We start from the raw sequence: 8,220 nt of genomic DNA, 5'->3' as shown, positions 1-8,220 counted from the left end.
CCGACAAGATCCACGGAGCAAAGCATTTTGGACTGCTTGTCCCAGGAATAGTGGATTTTTCCCTATGTTCCTTTAATAACATTCTATGGCCTTTTCCTTCAGGAAGCCGTTCAAACCTTTCTTAAACTCTGCTAAACTAACCGCCTTAACCATATTATCTGGCAACAAATTCCAGAGTTGAATTATGCGTTTTAAACTTACTGCACTCCAGCTTCATCACATGCCCGCTTGTCCTAGTATTTTTGAAAGCGTAAACAGACGCTCCATATCTATCTTTTCCACTCCACTCATTATTTTATATACCTCTATCATATCACCCCTCAGTCGCCTTTTCTCCAAGCTGAAGAGCCCCAGCCGCTTTAGCCTTTCCTCATAGGAAAGTCGTCCCATCACCTTAATCATCTTTGTCGCCCTTCTCTGCACCTTTTCCAATTTCACTATACGTTTTTTGAGGTGCGGCGACCAGAATTGAACACAATAGTCTAGGTGCGGTCGCACCATGGACCGATACAGTGGCATTATAATATCCTCATTTTTGTTTTCCATCCCTTTCCTAATAATACCTACCATTCTATTTGCTTTCTTAGCCACAGCAGCACACTGAGCAGAAGATTTCAATGTATGATCAATGATGACTCCCAGGTCCCTTTCTCGTTCCGTGACTCCTAACGCTGAACCTTGCATGACGTAGCTATAGTTCGGGTTCCTCTTTCCCACATGCATCACTTTGCACTTGCTCACATTGAACGTCATCTGCCATTTAGACGCCCAGTCTCCTAGTCTCACAATATCTTCTTGCAACTTTTCACAATCTTCCCGCAATTTGATGACCTTAAACAACTTTGTGTCATCAGCAAATTTGATAACCTCGCTAGTTACCCCCACCTCCAGGTCATTTATGAAAATGTTAAAAAGCAACTGTCCCAGCACAGATCCCTGAGGGACTCCACTAACTACCCTTCTCCATTGCGAATAGTGACCATTTAACCCTACTCTCTGTTTCCTGTCTTTCAACCAGTTTTTAATCCATAACAATACACTACCTCCGATCCCATGACTCTCTAACTTCCTCTGGAGCCTTTCATGAGGGACTTTGTCAAACGCTTTCTGAAAATCCAGATACACAATATCCACTGGCTCAACTTTGTCGACATGTTTTTTTTACCTCTTCAAAGAAATGCAGTAGATTGGTGAGGCAAGACTTCCCTTCACTAAATCCATGCTGACTTTGTCTCATCAGTCCATGCTTTAGAATGTGCTCTGTTATTTTGTTCTTAATGATAGTCTATACCATTTTGCCCGGCACCGATGTCAGACTCACCGGTCTATAATTCCCCGGATCTCCCCTGGAACCTTTCTTAAAAATCGGTGTTACATTAGCTACCCTCAAATCTTCCGGTACCACGCTCGATCTTAAGGATAAATTACATATTACATAGCTCCGCAAGCTCATTTTTTTAGTTCCACCAGTACCCTGGGATGAATGCCATCCGGCCCAGGAGATTTGCTATTCTTTAGTTTGCAGAACTGCCCCATTACATCCTCTAGGTTTACAGAGATTTCATTAAGTTTCTCCGACTCGTCAGCCTCGAATACCCTGTCCGGCACCGGTATCCCAACCAAATCTTCCTCGGTGAAGACCGAGGCAAAGAACTCATTTAATCTTTCTGCTATTTCTTTATCTTCCCTGATTGCCCCTTATACTCCCCGGTCATCCAGTGGCCCAACTGATTCTTTTGCCGTTTTCCTGCTTTTTATATACCTGAAAAATTTTTTATTATGTGTTTTTGCCTCTACCGCTATTTTCCTTTCAAAGTCCTTCTTAGCCTTTCTTATCAGCGCTTTGCATCTGATTTGACATTCCTTATGTCACTTTTTATTATCTTCAGTCGGTTTTTTCTTCCATTTTCTGAAGGATTCGCTTTTTGTTCCAATAGCCTTCTTCACCTCTCTTTTTAACCACGCTGGTTGTCATTTGGTCTTCTGCCCTCCTTTACTGATACATGGAATATATTTGGCCTGGGCCTCCAGGACGGTGTTTTTGAACAGCATTCCTGCCTGTTGTAGGTTTTTTACCCTATCCTTCGCTCCTCTAAGTTCTTTTTTTACCATTCTCCTCATTTTATCATAGCTCCTTTTTTTGAAGTTAAACACCAACATATTTGACTTCCCTTGTCTACTTTTTTGAAAGCAGATTTCAAAGCTGATCATATTATGATCACTGTTATCAAGCGGCCCCCGCACCGTTACCTCCCGTACCAGATCATGTGTTCCACAAATGACTAGATCTAGAATTTTTCTTTCTCTCGTCGGCTCCTGTACCAGTTGCTCCATGAAGCAGTCCTCGATTTCATCAAGGAATTTTACCTCCTTGGCGTACCCTGATGCTACATTAACCCAGTCTGTTTTGGGGTAATTGGGGTAGCCCATTATTATCGCGCTGCCCATTTTATTAGCGTCCCTAATTTCCTTTAACATGACTGCGTCCGTCTGCTCATCCTGGTCACCCTTTCCCCTTGACTCATGTAGAGGAATGTGGTAGCTGTGTTAGTCCACTCTTAAGGTTATCAATAGAAATCAAACAAAATAAAACATGGAAAAGAAAATAAGATGATACCTTTTCTATTGGACATAACTTAATACATTTCTTGATTAGCTTTCGAAGGTTGCCCTTCTTCGTCAGATCGGAAATAAGCAAATGTGCTAGCTGTCCCCAGGCATACCTCCTACCCACCCCCATCCTCCCACCCTGTCAGACTGTCATAGTAATGCTTGAATGTTTTCACTTATATACACTGTCACCCTTGACTCATGAAATTTCAATCCATAATGATTCCAAAAGGTCGTTTGTTTCCTGTAAAATGTTCAGTCTATTTGATTCAATGCCCTCGTTAATATACAATGCTACTCCTCCCCCAATCCGATCCACTCTATCACTGCGATACAATTTGTATCCCGGTATGACAGTGTCCCACTGGTTATCCTCTTTCCACCAGGTCTCGGAGATGCCTATTATATCTATTTTTTCATTTAGCGCAATATATTCCAATTCTCCCATCTTATGTCTTAGACTCCTAGCATTTGCATAAAGACACTTCAAGTTATTCCTAGTCACATTATGTTGATTACTTGACAGTATTAATTTACTATCTTCTGCCTGATTTTTATTATTTCTGTTTACAGATGAATCTATTACGGTCGCCTTTGCAACCTCACCATCCTCCCTGTTTGGGCAATATCTTTACAAGATACCTCATTCCGAACCATACGCTGTTGTGCGACTGTCGGCCTTCCCCTCATTTCTAGTTTAAAAGCTGCTCAAATTCTTTTTTAAATGCCGATGCCAGCAGCCTGGACCCATCCCGGTCAAGGTGGAGCCCATCCTTTTGAAATAGGCTCCCCCTTCCCCAGAATGTTGCCCAGTTCCTAACAAATCTAAAACCCTCCTCCTTCCACCATCATCTCATCCACGCATTGAGACTCTGGAGTTCTGCCTGTCTCTTGGGCCCTGCGCATGGAACTGGTAGCATTTCAGAGAATGCTACCCTAGAGGATCTGGATTTGAGCTTTCTACCTAAGAGCCTAAATTTGGCTTCCAGAACCTCTCTCCCACAATTTCCTACGTCATTGGTACCTACATGTACCAAGACAGCCGGCTCCTCCCCAGCACTATCTAAAATCCCGTCTAGGCAGGCAAGTCACCAGGCGATCCTCCCGTCCACCAGCCACCCAGCTATCTATATGCCTAATGATTGAATCACCTATTACAACAGCTGTCCTATCCTTTCCCTCCCGTGCAGCACTGGGAGACACATCCTCGATGCAAGAGGATAGTACATCCCCTGGTGGGCAGGTCCTGGGTACAGGAGAACTTCCTACGTCACCCTCTGGCGGTCCTCCCTCCTCCAAGGTAGTACAGAGGCCATCTGAATGGAGGTGGAACCTCTCTACAACATCCCTGTAGGTCTCATCTATGTATTTCTCAATCTCCCTCATCTGTACCAAGTCTGCTACGCTAGCCTTGAGAGAACGAACACGCTCTCTGAGGTCTAGGAGCTCTCTGCATCGGGCACACACATATGACCTCTCACCAACTGGGAGATAATCATACATGTGGCACTCAATGCAAAAGACTGGGTAGCATCCCTCCCGCTGCTGGACTGCTGACTCCATCTTAGTCTTTTTAAGTTTTCGATCTTATACGAGTAGCTATAGTGTTAAGAATGTTAGTAAGATATAAGTGTTTTGTAGTTTATATAGGATATTGTATGATCCCTGTTGTGTTACCTGCTTAAATGGTAATGTATAGTAATGTAAGAGCACTCCTAGCTTACTACCTTAATTACAGGACCTGTAAAGTTGTCCTAGGGGAGGGCGGGTGTTGGGGAGAGTGGGTGGGAAAACCAAACCAGATCCTGCAGTGCCTGCTAGACTATCTGTTAATGCAAATGAAATGGCTTACTTCACTCGGGTAGAGAAGAACACAGTTCCAGAGAGCACCTTTAACACAACTTCAGCACAAAGGATAGGAAATCACCAGCACAGCAATTCAATACAAATTAAAGAAAAACCTTCCAGCCCAAAATTGAAAAACTAGCAATTTTAGATGAAGTAATAAGATAGACCCACAGCAAAAGAAAGAACAGCGGTTTTTTTTTCTCTTAAGAAGAAAAGTTTTAGGACTCTGGCAGCCTCAGACCGTCAAACAGTTTAGTAAGAAAGATTTAGAACACAGGCAGACACTGCTACCAATCCAAACCAGCTCTAAGAAATACATTTTTAGAGGTAATGATGAACTAGGACCCATCACTGACACACACTTAGCATTCATTAACAAGGTAAAATACATAATGTGCTTAGAGCATAAATAAATTAAAAACACTTCTTTCCAAAAATCAAATTTATGGAAGATTCATCTAAGAGAGTGAACAATTCAGCAGAAATGTTCAGCTTTCAATAGTTTGTCAGTCAGATAGACCTTGAAAACAATTCAGCTTCTGGTTTCTTTCCCTCAGTCTTTTTCTGACTACAAGGAAAAAAACAAGTATATTTTCTTGGGGATATATAAAATAAAATTTGGAATTGCTTACCAGGTTCTGAGATCATGAGCTCTGATGCTGACTCATGAGCAGTGTATCTTGAGCAATGCACTGGGGGTCTGTGAAGCTTCACATGAAATGGTAAAATGGTGATTGCAAGGAAAAAAACACAGCCTTAAATAGAAGACTAGATTGCTATCAGTGTCTGTCTATCTTTAAAGTGATAAAGAGGATTATTTTTCCCATATAGGGTGAATTATTAGGATGAACTTGAATTATTTGCACTTAGAAAACATTTTTCAGAATAAAAGCCTTCATTTGTTGCTAAAGAGATTAGATTAAAGCTATAAAATCCTTTTGGAGTAGAACATTCAGACAATGTAAATCTTTGTCAAACCATTTGGTAACAGAGGGGAGGACCCTCGTTTATAGTTCCAGCAAAGATTTGTAACTATTCTTGTAAATTACCCAAATCTGGAAGCAGCCGATGATGTAAGGGAAATTTTCCAGGTGGACCACTTCTAGACATTAGCTAGTCATTCTGATTGCAATCCTCCTTCCCTGTCTTCTTTCTTCCTATTTTTCAGTGATAAGCACCGGGTAGATATGAGCTGAGCAATTTCTGCAGTGAAGAGCATCATATGTTACCTACTGGTGTCTTTGAGCTGTTCCCAGTTGGTGCTACTGAAGAGAAAATAGTGGTTAAAAGGTCAATTCTGTAACAGGGTGCCTACATTTATGGAACACAGGGTCCCTTTTACCAAGCTGCGGCAAAAGGGGGCCGGCTCTGGCATCAGTGTATGTTTTGCACGCGTGCCGAGGCCCCCTTTTACTGCAGCTGCTAAAAGGGAAGTCTCGCTTTCCTACATGAAATGGCCTTGCGGCAAGTAAAGCACTTGCCGCACGGCCATTTTGGGAGGGATCCCATACCGCCACCCACTGAGGTGGCGGTAAGGGCTCCCGCGTTAACCCAGCAATAACCGGGTAGCACGTGGCACTGTCCAATCAGCGCCGGGTACACTCCAGTGCTACAAAAATAAATACATTTTTGTAGCGTCAGAAATGATGGCACGCTAGGGGTAGGAAGTACCGCTGGGCTGCTGTGGTTGCCCAGCAGTACTTACTGTATAGTGAGTGATAAGCCAATAATCGTATATAATAATTTGCACCTCCAACATTCTATGTCTGGATGCCTGGATTCGTAAAATCCATTCCCACTCATTGCCCTGCCCTCGTGTCAAAATGTAATAACGTCAGAGGGCGGAACAATGAGGGGGAAGGGAACGCTGGAGGCGAGATGATGTCAGGAGGAGAGAATCGCTGGACATTGAGGGGAAGGAGGGAGGAAGGGAAGGGGAAGGCAGAGGACAATTGATGGACATGGATGGGATGGGAGGACAGTACAGGAGAGAATCGCGGGAGACGGATGGCAGGGCAGGGAAGAGGAGAAATGAAAAGAGCCCTTAGATCACAAAGAGTAGTTACTGCACACATGTCTTTTTATCATCCTGCTCAGGGCAATAATAATAATAATGTCTCTCACAGGCTTCCTATCTCTGTGTTGAAGACAGTGATAATGTCTCTGCCAGGCTCACTGTCTCTGTGCTTGGGGCACAGATGTCTCTCCAAGGCTCACCTGTCTCTATGCTTGAGGAAGTGATAATGACTTTACTGAGCTCCCTGTCCCTGTGCAGTGATAATGTCTCTCTCGGGCTCCCTGTCCCTGTGCTCAGGGCAGTAATAATGTCTTTCCCTGAATCTCTGTTGGTGTGCTGAAGGCAGTGATAACGTGTCTCGACAACAAAAGGAAGAAAAATAATTTCATTTTCAATTTAGTGTTTGGGGTATGTCAATTTTGGAAACAGCAAACCCATAGGTACAATTTGTGCAGCCAGCTGACGTCAGGGGAGGTTAGTAACACACACAACAAGACAGCCAGCGAAATAAGGGTAAGGGGGCGCACGCGCCACAGCATAGGCTTACCTTGCTCGCCCACAGGACCGCCGAGAGCCAGAGCCGGGCCCGAGACAAGGCCGCCCCCGGGCCCCACACCACCACCCGAGGTCGTCGTCATCGCCGACGGGCCCCCCGCCCAAGGTCACCGGCCCCCTCCACCCGCTACCGGGCCAGGCCCTGCACTAACCTTAAATGCCTCCTTTCAGCACGTTTGCAGCAAGCAGCAGCAGGGCAGACCTCTCCTTCCTTTCGTGCACCGCCCTCGCGGATGTTACGTCAGGTGAGGGCGGGACACGAAAGGAAGGAGTGGCCTGCCCTGCTGCTGCTTGCTGCGAACATGGTGAAAGGAGGCATTTAAGGTTAGTGCTGGGAGCAACGGCGGGAGGGCGGGTCAGACTGCGGTGTCGCCGGGCCCCCTCCGAAGGCCCGGGCCCGGGGACTTTTGTCCCCCCTGTCCCCCCCTCTAGGCGGCCCTACTCGCCCAGCATCATGTGAAAATCAGAATGGCCACGAGGCAGCAACTAGCGGAAAAAACTGCCCGTTGACGTCAATAGTCCAACGCCGGTACAACTGCATTGTAATCAGCACGGAGGCGGGAAGCGGGCGAGCATGGTACTTGTCACACAACTCGCCGCTGATGTCCCAACTCCTGCGCCGAACAGACTCTATTGTACTCACTCCGTCTCTCTCCATGTCTCACAGGGATTCATACAGTCTGTCTCTCACACATACTCTCTCTCTCACACTCTCTGTCTCTTACACTCTCTCTCTCTATCACACATTCTCTCTCTCTCTCACACACTCACACACACCCTCAGGCTGGCAGGGGGAGGGGAAGATAATAGGTTTCCACTCGGTCTCTCTCCCTGTGTCACAGGGATTCATACACTCTCTCTCTCTCACACTCTCTGTCACACTCTCTCTCTATCACACACTCTCTCTCTCTCTCTCTCTCTCTCTCTCACACACACACAGGCACACACTCAGGCTGGCATGGGGGTCACACACACACACTCTCTCTCTCTCACACACACATTCACTATCTCTCTCTCACAGGGATTCATAAACACTATCTATCACACACACTCTGTGTGTCTCTCTCTCTCTCACACACACTCTGTCACAGATACACTCTCTCACACACACTCTCATACTCACTCTCTCTCTCACATATACTCTTTCTCACACACACTCTCTCACACACTCTCTCACACTCTATCTCTCT

This window comes from Microcaecilia unicolor, chromosome 7 (assembly GCF_901765095.1).
Source record: "Microcaecilia unicolor chromosome 7, aMicUni1.1, whole genome shotgun sequence".
Classification (NCBI taxonomy): Eukaryota; Metazoa; Chordata; class Amphibia; order Gymnophiona; family Siphonopidae; genus Microcaecilia; species Microcaecilia unicolor.
The sequence above is the reverse complement of the archived record's forward strand: the minus strand, read 5'-3'. Positions refer to the sequence as shown.